Source organism: Leuresthes tenuis, unplaced genomic scaffold (genome assembly GCF_036924035.1).
Source record: "Leuresthes tenuis unplaced genomic scaffold, fLeuTen1.0.hap1 SCAF_2, whole genome shotgun sequence".
NCBI lineage: Eukaryota > Metazoa > Chordata > Actinopteri > Atheriniformes > Atherinopsidae > Leuresthes > Leuresthes tenuis.
The window spans coordinates 9,740,820-9,758,030 of NW_027325356.1; the positions used below are offsets into that span (position 1 = coordinate 9,740,820).

General features: G+C 39.7%; 2 protein-coding genes across 2 annotated transcripts in view; both read left to right on the forward strand.

Annotated features, from left to right (window-relative positions):
• Positions 1-17,211, forward strand: part of lrrc28 (leucine rich repeat containing 28) — a 362,729-nt gene that overhangs the window by 321,506 nt on the left and 24,012 nt on the right. The window lies entirely within an intron of this gene.
• Positions 1-17,211, forward strand: part of LOC140301579 (insulin-like growth factor 1 receptor) — a 43,356-nt gene that overhangs the window by 7,565 nt on the left and 18,580 nt on the right. The window lies entirely within an intron of this gene.

Genomic DNA, 17,211 nt, shown 5'->3' on the forward strand with positions numbered 1-17,211 from the left:
ATGCAGGAAAATGACAGTCCACATAAAATTCCCGACTCTTCTAGTCTGCTTGCATTAGACTGGGAGAAAAAAGTTGATTATTTATGTCTTTCATCTAACAAGATAAAGTGTCGGTTTAACCAGTCATCATAGAGAAGATGACCCAGATGAATTCCCCATCAACAGTTATGTCTCCACATCTGGGAAGGCCACCTGCTGCACGATAAACGCAACACGCTTTTGTCTACTCCCAAGCAATTGGTGGAGAGGAGGCCAAGTCGCACACTTTATAGAAACAATGGAGTTTCTCCTGATAAAAGCCCATCTTTCTGTCTCCTCTCTATTAAGATTACATCCTGTGGTTTTTCCCGGGAGAGAGAGGATGATAAAAGACACATTTTGCTATTGTTCTAAAATGGCCATTAACTAATTCTAAATGTCTCGCCGATAAACTTTCATCTTTCACCAGTGGCGCTGTGCAATCGACTGCCTCAACTGCGAACACACACCTGGTACTGCTGATACACGTTTACGGTGGAAGAAATGATGAAATATTAGATGCATCAAGATGCAGACTAGCAGATTCTGAGTAGATACACAAAAATGAATTATCTGCTTGATAAGATGAGCAGGAGAAACTTGGAAAAGCAGAAGTGAATCACTGGACAGTCTACAGCACGAACGAGGTGACTGACAAACATTCCCAACCGGTACACTCCGCATTAATACTCGGCACATGGACACACTTCTAATAGACTTCAATGAGGTTAAACTTAATTACTCATTTTGTATTCTATGTTTGGAGTCCTTGTTAGCATGCAATATCAAAGCCACATGCTAAAAGGAAGGGATGAAACAAATTACAGAGGCAACAGTTGATGCCATTCATTTGTGTCCATATTGAGTCTTACAAGCAGGACTTGTATGTATGTATGTTGCTTACTATTGAACTGAGATCCCGAATATAAGTCATATAAGCATTGAAAAAGCTTGTAGGATATCTTGAACATGTGAGCTATAATCTGAAATAAACAATGCCAATAAAGGCTACTAAAATACAGCAAAAATATCTTTGTGTAATGTGAAATAATTTGGTTAAATCTGCTTTGATTTCCAAATGTTTTAATTTGTACCCCTATACATTTACTGTCTTTCAATTTCCCTTATTGATTTAGTCATTTGTTGATAGAGGAAATAGGAAAATAATTTGGCAAAGAAAATGTTTTATATCTTATTTTTTGTGCGTGTTTATTTGGGTTTATGGCAGTTCCAGTCCTTTCTATTGCTCCACTATACTGTGTTGCATTGTTCAAGTATTGTCTGGTAAAAAGTTCTTTTAAAATTGCAGCTATCTCAAGACACGGGTGTCGGCATGATTTCACCACATTTGCCCCACAGTGTCTAGTTTATTTATTTTTTCCTTTTTGGTCCCTAGCATTTTTTTTCAGTGCCCAACCTGGCAAAAGAGAAGAGACACTTCAGGGCCTGACTTGTACATTTTTCTGCAAGTTTCCATCTTTCCCCGTGAGAAGGTGACATGTTTCGTTAAGTCAGTTTCTGTAGACTAAATATAGAAAAAGTCAAAGAGTGACCCTATGAAGGAGTCTCAATGAGTCTAGCAGGCTCCAGAGGGAGTGCTTCAGTCAGGGCAAACAGGCAATCAGTCGCTGCTACAACTACCTTTAAACAGAATTGATCTCAGACAGCATGAGCACAAATGCTCTCACTGCAGAGACTGCATTGTTGTGCTATTCATTAGACAATTTATTGGAGAAGTCTGGTGGTAGTAAACCCAGGCTTCATTAAAGTGAGGAAGGCCAATCATTTTAGCGGTTGAGCTAGCTGACCAAGTGGTGCTTATTCCTTCAAGTTGTTGTCTGGCAGGTCCGGTACCAACAGATCAGAGGCTGTCTACATGCATAATATGCACTCCTGTGTGTTCATCAAATATTCCCCAAAGCCAGTTACTATTTAATTGGTTTTGTACTTGTAGCAGCAAACACTGCGACCATAAAGGGCCTTGTTATCATGGCTGACATTTGTCTACTGTGATAACGCCCTGTATCAGGCTTCGGTAATCTTATCTGGGATCTATTGTTTAAATGTGTGCCTAGCTTACAAGCCTTCTGCTGTGCCGGCATGAGAATCGGTTTGTATTCAGAGGCATTTTATTTCCACAGCCAGTCATTCATTGGATCAATATGTGACGGAAGGGAAAAGTGCTAAGCCTGGTTTCATTGAGTTTATATAAAGGGCATGCCTTTAGCCTGAACTCATTCATAAAACTGACGGGGAAAAGAAGGTTCAAAGCCTATATCCATCTGTGGGAAAGTTTTTAAGCCGTGGTGGTGGGGGCTACATTCTCCTGTGTTTACTTCCCTCATTTGTTTTTCGGAATCTGGTTTGGGTGTTTTGTCTCATTCATAACCCATTGGCTTTTTTCAAAGAAGAGCCATGCCTGTACATGCTGGGAAGCAAGCGTGTCGTTTGACTCTCTCTCTCTCTCGCTCTCGATCTCACACTCTCTCAAACACAAACCTGCACACATGCTCACACATTGAACAGCATGGGGGGATGTTTTTCCGTTGCTTTGTACGGTCTGAGGAGATGAAAGTACATCATTAAAGTACGAAGTAGGTCTGGGATTTACTGGCAGGAATTCTTGTCTTCTATTAACCTCTGGTTTAAGGGATTACACATTAAACAAGGAGTATGTTCAGGGTTGTTTCTCAACCCTGTTGTTTGCATAATTTACCGTACCCAACACGTCACTGTTTGTGCATTAATATTCATCATAATTTCGGGATTCCTGTTATAAGGATAGAAAAGTAATGCTCATGTGAAGGGACAGTAGATATGTCCATATTTATAACAATGGAAATATGAGGTCATGATTGCGTTGTGAGGATTCACATGTTTTTTGACTTAAATGACTTCCAGTGGTAGAGTAAAGAAAGACAGTAGACTTTAGTCAGAAATCTGTCGCAGGAATGAATCGGGCTATTTCAGAAAATTGTTTTCTGGCTTAACAGTACAACTTGAATTAGAATCAGTGAAATATGTATAAGGGCTGGGTGATATGACAAAAAAAAAAATTATTACAATATTTTCTTTATTGAATCTCGATCTTGACTACGGTGTGAAATTTGATTATTCTGTCCATGTTTTTGTGTAATGACATACTGTTTAGCTCTGCTCTTATGTGTTTGCAGTTGTATTCATAGTAACAGTACACGTCATTACATAAGCGACGTAGTATCGTATATTCTTCTGTCTCGCACATGTTATTGTTGTCATCAGCTGCCAGACTGCTGCACTCACTTTAGAGACTGCAGTAAGGTCTGCTGTACTTGGCTCCGTATTTCTCCATATCTGGACTTTAACAGCATGAGCTCTTCCTTCTCTCTCTCTCTCTCTCTCTCTCTCTCTCTCTCTCTCTCTCTCTCTGCGGCAAGAACTGAAAGCCTGAAGTCACTATTTCTTTCTTGTTTTTTTCTTTGTTTTTGCTAGGTGCTTTCTTGAGAAAGGTTGCAACAGCTAAGCCTTGCTTCCTCCCATTTTTATGTGGTATATCTGTATATAGACGTTGTAAAAACTGCACAAACACCTCCTGACGGGCCCACTCATTCTCCCCTACGTGCATTCGGTGTTCTTCCAGTTGGTTGCTCAAACAATGTCCTGCAGTAAAAAAAATGGACTTGTGTTTTGGTGTGATGGCCAGACATGTTGACTGTTGTCGTATTTGTTTGCGCTGAGGGACCCGCCATTTAGTTTATCAATGGATCGACTCAAAATGTGTAATTCTTATCACCAAGATTGACATAAAATATCATTTCGATCTGACTTTGACATTGTTTTTTCCACCCATTTGTAGTCTGTGTTATCTGGTGATGAAGTAAGTAAATTCAGTTAGTCAAATGTCAAGAGTCAGCTAACTATCCATATGTTTTTAATAATAATAATAAAAAAGCATATATTTTGACAAATTTTATTAAGTTGTGGAGTTTCCTGTTGATCAAGACGATAGTCATACTTTTATTTTATTTCTTAATTTTATACCTGTAGCTTAATGCACATTGTTGAAGCTTGTTGTGTTTGTTGCATTGTTTAAATTGTGTCTCAGACAGCTGATTTTGGGTTGCTTGTTTCTAAATGTGAAGCCATTTCCTAAACAGGGATTTTCTTCACCTGAACTAGCATTTTCATCATTTTTTTTGTTGTTGTTTGTTTTCAGTTGTTTATCGTCTCTGCTGGACTTGAACTCTTTCTTAAGGTCTACATCCAAATTAGAGGAAGTGTTTTGATATGCAGAAAGCTTTTTTTCCAGGCCTCAAATTTAATTGGACAAACTAACATAAGCTCAAGTAAAATGACCTTTTTATAGTTTATGGAAAATCTTTTTCAGACCATGTGTAATTAATGTCTGAAAGCATTTGCACGAGCAAACCTTTACAGCTTGCCAGGCCTTTACTGCACCTCCACAGATGCTGTTTTTGTGAATAATATTCAATATGTACAGTTGAGTTGAATTCAGGTGCTTGACTCGGCCATTGCAGAATACTTTTCTTCTTTACCTTCAAACACTCCTGGGTTGTTGTGGCTGTTTGTTTTGGGTGATTGTCCATCTTTGATGGGCAGGTACTGTCCAACCTGCTTATGGTCAGCTCTGAGCAAACAGCAGTGTTTCCTGCTCATGGATGACACTCGGGCTGGCCTAATCTTATCCGTTACCGATTCAAATCTCACCTTAACTTGGTCTTAAGTTGCACCTTCTCCTGACCCCTTACCAGCTGGAGGATGTAAATGAAGAAATTTCTGTAATTTCTTAACACACATAAAAAAAGTGAAAATTAAAAATGTATTGCACTGAAATCGACCTGGAAACATGAGCAAAACACAGTCTAAAAGCCTGTATTTATCACAAAGCAGTAACTTGTATTTGCAAACGTTTAAAAGAAGAAATGGTGCCAATGTCCACATATAAATGGACTTAACTAAAGACAGTTTTGTCAGGTAGTATTTTTAAAAGTAAAGATGTGTACTGTGCAGGAGTGGGTTTATAAAAATGAAAATTGTTGGCTCAGTAGTGCATGCCGGCGAGGCCTTCATTCATCTACAGAATGACCACGGAGTGACATCATATGGTGGATAGGTTATGTAAGCTAATACGGAAAATAGAGGAGGTATTTTTGATCAATGAAAATGAAAGTCAGCGGAGCCCAGCTCAGCAGAGAGGTCATTTGATTCAGACAATCTGACTTGTGTGACCTGATGCCTCTGCTTATGGCTTAAGGAAACCCTGTTACTATTAGTTCCTGCTGATGTCTGTCTAATCTCTGCTATGATTAGCTCCATTCCATCATGTAGCGAGGACGGACACCCACTGGCTCACTTGGTGCATACTAATCTGGAGATAAATGAAGAAGGCTTGGGACCATGTGGTTGCTTGTTGTTCATTACCTGGTATGAAAGTGAATGAGTACCTAAACTGATATGTCACGGAGGACGGATATTACCGACATTTAATTACTCATTAGTCAAAATGTTTTGATATATCATGGTAAGATGTAATAATCATGCCTGTCTACGTTTTTCAAATTTGTTTCTAACTCAGAGAACATCTACATACATCTGGTCGCTGCCTTTTTATATTTGTGGATGTGTCCTTTCTTCCCACAATGGAGCTTACAAAGAATCGCCCGTAAACATGTCTGTCAGCATGTGAAACTGCATACATTTAACAGGCCGTTTCCTCTTAATTTCTGATTGTATCTTTTCATTGTCGTCTTCTATTGCATGCTGCTATCGACTGAAGATGAAAGAAAATGATGTTTTGTTTAGTCTTTTCTCAACTAGCTGTAAGCTCATAACTTGTTTATTTAGTGACAGTGAAACCCAGTGTGACAGAGCAGGACTCTGAGTCAGAGTCTCTGAGTCAGCGGGGTCAAAGTAACCCGCTGTGAAGCCTCATAAGCTAGATGAATTGATGGTAACAAGTGTGTCTCTTTCTCCTGATCACCAGCTGCATCAGACATTATGAGTAAATGCATCAATTAGCAACGTTAACGTTTATATATTAATCTTTCATTTAGCTCCTTTGATTATTATGAGCCAAAGAAGGCTTTGGAAATGGAAGAGGGGTACAGCAACCAGGGGAAAAAGAATTGAAGCAAAATTTCCTGAATCATAAGAGGCTAATTAAAATTGCAATTAAAAGCAATCAATTGTGATTAACTAAACTGGGTCATGCCAGTAATTGTTTTTATAGAGTTAAAACTGCTTAGGTAAGAAAGAATGTCATTCTTTAGGAATTTATCTGGCCCTTAAACCTAACTGATGCAATTGAAATTCCAGGTAAATATTGGATTAAAGCAGGAAAGTTTTCATAAACTAATAATAGGCATGCTTAAACTGTATCTTGGGGCTGTCAGTTTGTACAAAAGTTGGAATGAATGTGAAATAAACATGCAGTTCTTCGAATGCATTCAAATGTAATTGTCAGGTTGTTGAAAGTTATGAGGAGGCATCGATAATACCTGCTCGATGGTCCTCATGTTGGCAGCAGCTAAAGCTGGGTGTTTTACAACCTCCCCCAGGTAGAAACATGTTATGGTTCCTCATGTTTGTCCTGACCTGATGCATCCAATATTCTATTTTCTCCATAGAGAATATGCATATTGAACGTCGTACTGTTGACGTCTCACTCGACCTTATTAGCGTGAAATTGGTTTCAACCACAGTGTCCAACAAAATGAGGGGCTGTCATTAACGTATTTCATTAGTGACAGAAAATCTACTGGTGTTGAGCACACTTTAAGATTTGATGGTGTGCTGTAGATGGCTGTAATGATCGTTCCATTCTGTGTAGAAATCTCTTGGTTAGGGAGTAGAGAGAAAGGTACACAGGGATGATGGATCCCAACCTTCTAGTCCATCTCGACGAGGAATAAAAGACACAAGAGGTTCATCCAGAAAGGATTATGAAGACTGCTGCGCCAGCTGATATTTAATTTCTTTTGGGCTCAGAGGAATGATTCTGATCGAGTGAAAGGCCTCCGTGTTGCTTCTATTGGATATATAATTTTATTCACCTCTACTTGTTTTTCTGTGCATTGCATTGACATCTTATTTATATTGTGTTGTTCTTCGCTCAATCCACAGTGTGGAGTTGCATGTCTCTAACAGCATCAGACTTGTTTTGGAAGTAAAGTTTTTAAAAGATTTTTGCATGATGGATATTTTTGTTTAAATTCGAACAGGAAAAAAACCCAAAAAACAATCGAGTAAAGAAAGTGGCATCAGCTGTTTGAGTTATTTTTGCCTATTTGATGTTGAATTTCCTGTAATATGACTGTTGAACGGCAGCAATAGATGTAAACAATATGTTGTGCCGCCTCACAAAGTATGATTATGCACAACTATTCGAGGACCCCTTACCCTGACCCAGAACCTGAAGGCTGTCAGGGCTGGTAATTATAGGGGCTGCTTTGTAAACTAGGCACATCCATGACTGCTTTTAGTGAACAGTCACACCCATCCTTGGAATTCCTGGAAGAGAACATTACTGGTTTGGCTGTGTTGAAGTGCCTACTGTAATTATGTGGCCTTTAATTGTGCTCCGTTAACACCGATTGGGATGAGCTGTGACCAGAGACTCAGATGAATCTCTTGTCTGTGTGTACAAAGCCGTCTGTACTTAACATATATAGTTATGGATGCTTTTTCCAATATTTCATTCTACAGCGATCACAGTTGGTATATAGAAGAAAAGCTGGGTTTTTATGCTTGGTTGATTTGTAAACAAAAAGTTCTGTGTATATGCATAGCGTCTGCGTGTGGTTAGTATAATTCAGCACATGTGTGCGCTTATGTAAGTCTCAACACATGGACATGGATGTTGTGAGCATACGTTAGGTACTTTCTGACCAAACCAGAATGTGGGCTGAGATTTTGATCTTTTTATTCGAGTTTCTTACAAACTAGCAACATTATACAACAACATGTTTGAATGCAAGTGTCTTAGGAGACAGACAAACAGCTTTGTTTGGTCTGTACTTTTGATTTCAGTCCATTGCGCCTCTGATAAGACCATCATGGGGTTGGCTTTGGTCCCCTCGCATATCAGAGCATGATTACCTTGAGTGTCTATGCTTATCAGAGGAAGCTGGGTTAAAGCACCAAACATCCAGGCCTTGAATTCTGGTTGTGATAAGTTGACCAGCATACCTTAAGGCTGCCATTAAGATACTCTGCCTCATTCATCCATGCCATCAAATTCCAGGAATATTTCTGCCTTCCCTCCCCAAGCAAATACACAAATACAAAGGAATGTAGACAACTTGGATACAGTCTCTGTCTGTGGAGATGGCACAACATTTGGAATTACATTTCTCACATTTTCAAATCTATTTATATAGTCGCTAATTAGATGAAAACATTTACGCTCAAATGAAGAATTATAGCCAGTCGGATGATTTCTTTATAACTTTTAAGAGTTTGTTTATAATAGAACACTGTTTTATTGGAAGAAATACAGTATAATGTGTGAAACAAGGCACATTAAGACGCCTGCAGTGAAACATTGTGACAAAGAAGATCAGTAAACATAAAAAATAATATACATGGTCTTTTTTTTATGATGTGGGGGAGGAGGAGGTATAGAAATATTAGCTCCCTATTGCAACACTGTCAGCCATTGGTGAGAACGTTGGCATGATATGTTGGCCCACCTCTAAGTTATAGTTTTCATTCTTCCATATGCTAATAGACCTATTTTAATTCACAGACTTTAATGTTTTCTGAAAAAATGGCTTCTATTAATAAGAAATTTGTAGGTTAGAGGAAGTAAACTCGTCGTTACTTGATTTATACAGCTATGTAATGAGAAAGTAGTGAGAAATGTCGTGAGAAAGTCTTAGTTTTAATGTTTGACTTTACTCTGAAGTTTAAGGTTGGTGATTATAACCTCAGATGAGCAACAACACATGACATTTTTCAAAATAAAAAACAAAGACTAAGCTAAAATGCAGAAGTGTTTTTGTTTAAAAACTAAGTACACATCACGATTCAATGGCTTATAGCCACCTATTGCAGCATTAATTTAACGCATTTGTTTTCTGAATGACGTTATCAGCCTCTCACTTTGTTGTGGAGGAATTTTGGCCCACTCCTCTTTTACAATGTAGCCTCAGTTCTTAACATTTGGGGGCATTCATTCGTGCACAGCTCTCTTAAGGTCTCGCCATTGCTTTTCAGCCATTTTAAATTCCGTGCTTTTCTTATCAGTTATTCTGTTGTATAGTTGCTGTTGGCTTGAGATCATTGTATTGTTGAATAACCAAACATGCCAAGCTGTAGCTGTCAGACAGATGGCCTCACATTTGACTCTAGAATACTTTGGTATACAGAGGAGTTTGTGGTCGACTCAACACCTGCAACATGCCCAGGTCCTGTGGCTGCAAAACAAGCCCAAAGCATTACTGCTCCACCACCATGCTTGACAGTTGGGTTTAGATGAGTGTGGTTATAAGTTTAGTAAATTGATAGGCAAAAAAGTGACGACTTTTAAAATTCCAAATCTGCTGTGCAAGTTTTAATTGCTGCGTTTAGTAAACGGTTATTATCTGCCATACCTTCAAGATTTATGTAGTTTGGCTACTATGTTCTTATTCGCTGGATTTTGATACTGTCCAACAATTAAGTATTTTGTTTGGAGATAAACATGGTATCGTCTCGGGATTCAAACTGGTGACAAGTGCACTGTGAAGAGGCCACAGAAACATATCAGAATGTCAACATGTGTACTTTGACTGTTAAACATAAATTAGAGCTTCTCATAACAGTGTCACCTCGCTCACTCTTATGGATGATTCACAATCTCAGTAATTCTTCTGTATCAAGTAACAACTATAAGCAGTAGGTTGTAATCATCTTTTGCATGGTGTACAATTTTATTGATTTGTTAACATATTTTGAAGTGTTTGTCTAGCAGCATACTCCTGTTTCTCTATTTTACTCTATACTACATAACCAGCTCTACCTCAGACACTTGCAGGTTTTTCTACACTATTTTGTCCGTGTTTTGTTTACTGAGAACGATTTTCTTCAGTGAAGTCTTTTGAATGATAGCCTAAGGTTTTGTGTTATTTCATAATGTGTCTGAGCCTTTCTCTTTGTCCGTTACACACAGTTAAATGATTCTTGACTGGTTGGCATGCAGAGTATTTGTTAAGGCCAAGTTGTCTGTGGGTAAGGGTTCAGCAGTCTTGCTGTATGAATTAGACATAACTCTGAGAGGTGACAGACGAGTATTGTTTTCGCTGTTTTTTTTCTCCAGCCCTCTTTGTCCTCCTGGAACTGTAGCCATTGTGATATCCGTCTCAGTCTTAAGTCAACACAATGCTGCAAGTATCAAGAAACAGCTAATGTGATAGCTCCCTGGTCAACATCATCCACCCAGTTATTGTGTGGCTGCTGTGGAGACTCTGGGAGGGGGAAACCAAAGCATTTGATAAGTCTAGTCTTTTCCAGGTCAGTCAACAAAGGGATGCCAAACATTCCTTTTGTCTAAAGCTGTCCTGTTGTGTCGGTTTATCTGACTGATGTTTGTCCCCAGCAACTACCATAAGGTTACCCACAGGCTCTGTTTGGACTAGTTTTAAAGATTATTAAAGCAACACTAGAGAAGGTGGTGAGCCTTAAAACTATGAACTTCTGACTCATTTTGAAAGACACTGATCTTTGTGGCACACATTTCCAGGCCTGAAACTACCCTGGAGCACCTGGGGGACTGAGATACAGCAGTTCATGACTCTGCTTTGTACATGTACGTTCAGAATTCACACATAGATTAGTTTTTACATCCCGCCACTGTAGGAGGAGCCAAAGAGCAAAAAAATTTGCCAAATTCTCCTTTGTTACTTTAATGGACCCAAGAGCAGTAACATACAGCTGCTGAAATGAACAGTAAATCACATGTTGTTGTTATCAATCATCGTTGTAACTGGTAAGCTGTATTTTCAATGCATTTGACATGTTACAGACACACTGAAACTGTTGTGAGAGGTGCTATTTTTGTGTATTTAAATTATACGTGAATTTTAGTTGATTATCCGTCAGTTCAGCATCTGTTAATAGTTTAATCTCGTTTCCTTGCTTGGTTATTCACTCTCTGGTGTTATGACAGATACAGTTTGAGGTTGTCTCTAACTGTGGGTTCAGCTTTGATCAATTGAGCCACTCTTCTTCTTCTGTGCATCCCAAGAGGCCACATAGATGGTCCCTACTTCTGTACAAGGTCTCACACTCCAACACTCACAAATCAATTTCTTACACAGCCTCAGTGACTACAGTCAGTTTTGATCTGATGTAACGAGGTGACAGGCAAGGTTTTTTTTTTTTTTTTAAATAATATAGAATAGAGAAAGATCTTGAGCTTGTCTAACAAGAATACTGATTTATTGTGTGTGTGTGTGTGTGTGGGGGGGGTGTTATTTAAGAAGACTGCAATAACCAACAGGAACCTAGAGACCACAAATCCAGGATTACTTTGATCCTGTCGTTGAACAAGCCTCAGCTCTTTACCTGCAACTTTACACACTGCATGAGTTAAATGCTTCCTTTAGTTGTGGTGAAACTGATGAGCTGGATGAATCATTATTTAGCCTGCTTAATATATTGCTTTGATCTGGAAAAATAAATAACTCAAAAGACTCTTCTTCTTTCCAACCAGATAATTTGCAGGTTTAGGGGGAAAAAAGATCCAGTAATTAGTGAAACATTGTGAAAACATGGTCAGTGTTACTCTATAACTAAAATGATGATGAGAAGTCTTCTATGACTTTAGCACATAGTGTGTTTTGTTAAAAAAAAACAACAAAAAAAAAACACCGTTTTATTGTTCACGGGTGTTGGTAAAACAAACACAAAAACTGTTGTGATTCATGGTCTGCTCACCTTAAGTTGTTGTCTTTACTGCTCAGAGCATTTTGTCAGGAGTGTGATTGTCAGGCTGAACTGGCAGTTAGTCTCGTGTATTTATCAAGATGAACGTGGTTGCTACAGGAAGAGATGAACAATACAGAAAAGGTAAGCATTGGAACTTATTAAATGAATGAATCGGGAACCCTCTGCTTATGAAAATTGGCCTGTCCCTGGCCCCCCCCCACCACACACACACACACACACACACACACACACACACACACACACTTCTGACTGACTGACTGACTGGCTTTTTTGAATGACTGATTCAGTGAGTTAATGTGCACACTGACAGGCTGCCTGCCCAAACAGATCATGCTTTGTGTGAGACTGAAAACACTGCAATCTTGTTGTGTTTCCTGCACATTATCAAGCTCTTGTTCTGCCTGAGGAGACTATATTGGCGCACTTTCTGACCCGACCAGCCTGAGTACTGGAACATTTGAAGTTAAGAAATAGAGTGGAAGTTCTACCACACACTCTGGATTTACACAGTTAGCTGCAGACACCAAAGTCTCTAAAAACGGAAAAAAACAGAACTAGCGTGGAAACCTCAGTTGCTTCAGTTTCTCATTAGTGGCACTTTGAAGCCTCAGTTGTGTTGAGTGTGGCTAACTGAGTTTTGTATTTTCTCAAGTTTAAAACGCAACCTAAAGCAGTAAGCTCGTATAAATAAAGCTTTTTTTTCATGGGAGAGAAAAGAGAAGAGATTACAGCCAAACCTGAGACAAACCATCTGGTTTTAGACCCTTTTGGGTTTAAAAAAAGAAAATCAGCGGAAAGTAAAGTATTCAGCAGATCTTTGATCAACTTAAAAAAAAAAGAAAAAAGCATTTTCAGTTTCCAGCTTCTTAAAACACTCGATTTACTGCTCGACTTTGTCATAGATGATAGTCAACAACATATTTTTGAAGCCATAGAAAAGCCATAAACTCAATTTTATGATATCTGCATCAAAATCTCTGCAGAAATATGCAAAAGGGATTTTAAAAAGGCTCATCAGGGATCATATGAAGGGATGTGAGATTATTGCATTGGTCTCTCTGACGGGGCGTGGCATAAAGAAGAAAATAAAAAGTAATTTATGCAAAAAAACCCGAGGCAATCCGATAAAAAGATGTTGACTCGGCCACAGTGTGTTCTGTGCCTGAAAGGAAAGCACATAACCAGTTACTGCTCAGACTGCTGAGTGTGTATTGTGGGTTAAACCTGTCAAATCCTAACCAATGAATTGTTGGTTAGTGCAGCTTGAATCAAAGCAAATGCAGATCTCTATCAGTGTTTTTGAGTCAGCTGTGCCGTCATCAGTCTAGACATCTGCCTTTATCTGCTATTGTTGTGCTGTGCTGTTGGATAGTATAAACTGTTAAAGCCTGGATCTTCATCACCGCAGCTGTGCGTCTGCTTGGGGCATTCTTTTCCTATCATGCCCACGTTGGGGGCAGAAAACTAGGGCTTTTATTTCTTACTCAAACAGCCGATTGTTAAACCAGTACGATATTTAAAGTGAAATAACTCAGGATCTGTTCAACGCACCTTTAGAAGTAAGTTCCTGTTGAAATAAATCAGGTTTAAGCCAAAATCCAGGTATTTTCTTGTCGGAGAACTATGTTATGACAGAATGAAAATGCGCTCTTTTGCGTTTTGCGTTTTTTTTTTTTAAATCAAAAGCAGTGTTTAAATGTTTGTTTTAAACACGAGCACATGGGCACTATCTCCCAGAGGACAAGTCTGTAACTATGACAGCATAAAGAGATGGCATTCCTCTTTATCCATCCGCAGTTTGTGCATACTTCTGGGTGTTTTATTCTAGACTGTGTCCTGCCGACCCAAAACTGCTAAAATCCTGCGCCTGAGTACTTCTGCGAGGGACTAAATTCAGATTTCAAACCTTCACTTTGCGCTCATAAGCCAGCTGCTAGCAGGTGTTAGTGGGTTTTGTGACCTGTGTAATAAGTAACTACTATAACAATTATTACTTTTAACAACGTCCTATAACTCATTGCCTAAATCTTTAATAAGTGCATTCAAACTTAGGGAAGGATGCAGAAAACAAAGATGGCCGGGTAAATGGTATCATGTAGATGGAATTTTAAAAAATGCAACATTACACTGATGAGGATTAGCATTTAGAGTGATGCTCTAACCAGAGGCTCTAATTCAGAGGAATGGGAAGCACATCCTACTAATTTGTTAGTAAAGTTGTTTGTGTGCATTTTCCACTTCCACAAATAACTACACTAGTTGTTTTTTTCCTCTCTTTTTAACCTGATTTTAGTCATTTCACGCATCAGCTCATTTTTACAGGTCAATGGAATTGCTGACATCACCAGAATGGAGTCCAGTAGAGTAGGCTTCATAAACAAACAAGCCCAATCTGCTGTGTCTGCTAACTTTCCACAGTTACGATAAAGGTAGCACATACTCTGAAGAGACTGCCAAGAAGGACTTAACCTGATAGCCACACTGACAGTATCTACTGGCTTTCTTGACTGGAAAGACACTTGATGTTAACCACTTGCATTTCACTCACTCTGCATTTCAAATGCTTGGTTTACTTGCCAGCTAACGGAGTAGAACGTGGTATCAAGTGATGTTAGATTACCACAAGAATGCTGTAAACTGTATCCTGTGAAAATGAGAACATTTTTTAAAATCTTTTATTTTTACTAATACTTCTCTCACTTTGAGCTTTGGTTAACAGCAGTATGGGTTCAGTGATGCAGTCTCAGTTTCCCACAAGCTTAGTTTTGTTTGTTCTGTCTGTAATCCTTCCATCTCTGTACGCGTTTGTGTACGTGTGCGTGTAAAACGCATGATATCTTAAGTGGTATTTTTAGTTTGCTGCTCCTCTGCCACCACCATTATCTTCCTTTTAAAGCCGTTCCTTTTCCACCTCACTGTCCCACATGGGCTCCACCTGTTTTGCTCCTCCTCGCTCTCTAATTCATGCTCTTCCGCCTCCATCACCTCCTCCTTTTCATGCTCCGCCCGTGCCTCATCAATGTCCACTTTGATGTCCATTTCCTTCCCCCCTGCAGCAGGCCTGCTTCAACCTGTCTCTAAAGCTGTTGTAACGCACCCACTCTGGGTGAAGCATGGGGAATCGGATCTGTGGTGAGTTCTCACTTCCAGAAATATGTCGGAGTGGCTGGAAAGGAGGCAGGATTTAAAAAAAATAATAATAATGATTTGCTGTGTATTGGCTACAGCACATTTACAATGATGTATGAAGCCTCTGCTCATCTGGAATAGTAACTCTTTTTGTGTTCATATAGCAATGCTATGTATTTTTGGATTAAATAGTGGGGAGCAATACATGTGTATAACATTACATATTGGACATGGGCCCTACTTTGTAACCTGGAGCTGGCTTTTAAAAGGAATCGCTACATCCAGTCTGACTGATTTTTGATTTTTCAAACACAGGTCCTCTGGATACTGTGTAGAAAACTATCAGGCCTGCAGTGCATGTGTTAAAACGGCAAAAAAGGTGCATTGGGAGGATAAAAGCTGGGATCCTTTATGTTGCAGACGTCCAGCAGAATGCCGACGTGCCCCGCGGCGTACCCACTAACCCCTCCACATCGGTCCTCCCTTCACTGTCAGTCAGAGTTGTATTTAGGAGGTGACAGACTAGCAGCTCAGACCTGCACCAAACTTCAGACAGGGATTCTCTCTCTCTCTCTCTCTCTGCTTCACTCTATTGGCCCGAGGCTCTACATTGTCACATTGCAAACACACCTTTCCAGCTCCAACCACCCCATCGCAAGAGGTCAGAAGGTGAGATGGAGTCGCAGGGTTGGAGGGGGCTCGTAGCAGGGAAAGAACATTCTGTGCCAGTGAAATGCAGCACTGGTCTCCTCCTGCTGAGTACAAACAGCCTGCTGAGTGGTTGGTGGGACCACGCAGTCTGGAGTTTCTGATTGGCTTTCATGTCAGCCAGGAGGCGGGTTACTTCCCGACAGGAGACAGACATCAGATTTCTAAAATGTCACCTAATAGCTTTTGATTTTTCTTTCTGGACAGACTGAGCAATTAAAACTCGACCTTAAATTTTTGGAAATCCGTACCATCTTGAGCTTTTATTTCTGATAGTCACGTTCCAAATGATTAGTCTGGAAATTTAGAGGCAGATTTATTTGTTAACGAGCAAAGAGGTGAGTTGGCAGCTTTTTAGTGTTATGGTTGGAAATGAGATAAAAGCAACTTTAACCTCCTGATCACACACTGACTGTCTGACAGACTCTGTGAAGACGGTTGTAACGGGTCTCACACATCGTCCTATGAACATAACATCATTTCCTACAAGCTTCACTTTGTTTGGTTTCTGTTAAACACAGCCTCTGGCTAACATAAGCGGATGACATCATCAAAATGATAGTTTATTAGTTCATCCAGTTGTTGCTGCATTGGAGATGCACGTCCCTTTCTTTATGGCTTGGAGAACACACAAATAATTTCATGCAGTGATTTACAGTATTTCCATAGAGATTGGTGCTTGTTTCTGTGGCAAACACATTGCTATGTAGAGTCTGTTTAAGTCGGTCTGCTTATGTTGCTGTACCTACTGGCATGCTGAACCAGGGAGTTACTGGCAGTAAAGGCCAGTGAAAAGCTCACCTGTGTGGTCATGGCTTAGGTGTGTGTCAGCTTGTGAAAGGAGCTTTTACTGCCATCATGCCTCATTTAAATTCCTCTGCTGTTGAGAGAAAGGCAAACAAGAGGTGTGGCTCCTTTTGTACATCTGTCAGTGCAGTGTTTTTCTTCTGGAGAACCTCAATCAGTTTTTCCTGCCATCAGTTACAATATCCCCCAGTTTAAAGGGACACCACAGCAACTGGAGGAGTTATTTGTAGCAGCGCGTGTTGGAAAACCCGGAATGGAGACGCTTTTATCTGGGATGAACCTCAGTGGGCTGCCTACCATGTGAGCCGAAAGCTCCAACAGGTTGTTTTTTTTGGATGTGGCTTTGTTTGCTTTATTTACATTCTTTCCACAAAAGAAACAACAGTATTATTTTTGTTGTTTGAATTTGAGGCAGCCTGCACGTCCTCCTCATGAGTGGTTCTTGATGTGGGCTGGTGGGCATGTGTTTGTGTGTGCATTGTCAGTCATTCTCTGGTAAATGTGAATCATTTGTTCAGGCCTAAGGCCAGCAATGTCATGCCAAAGGTTTGTTCAAGCTGAGGACTCTTTGGTTCATTTGTTTGTTATGCTTTTGAGTTTGCGCAAGTAGGGAAATGAAAA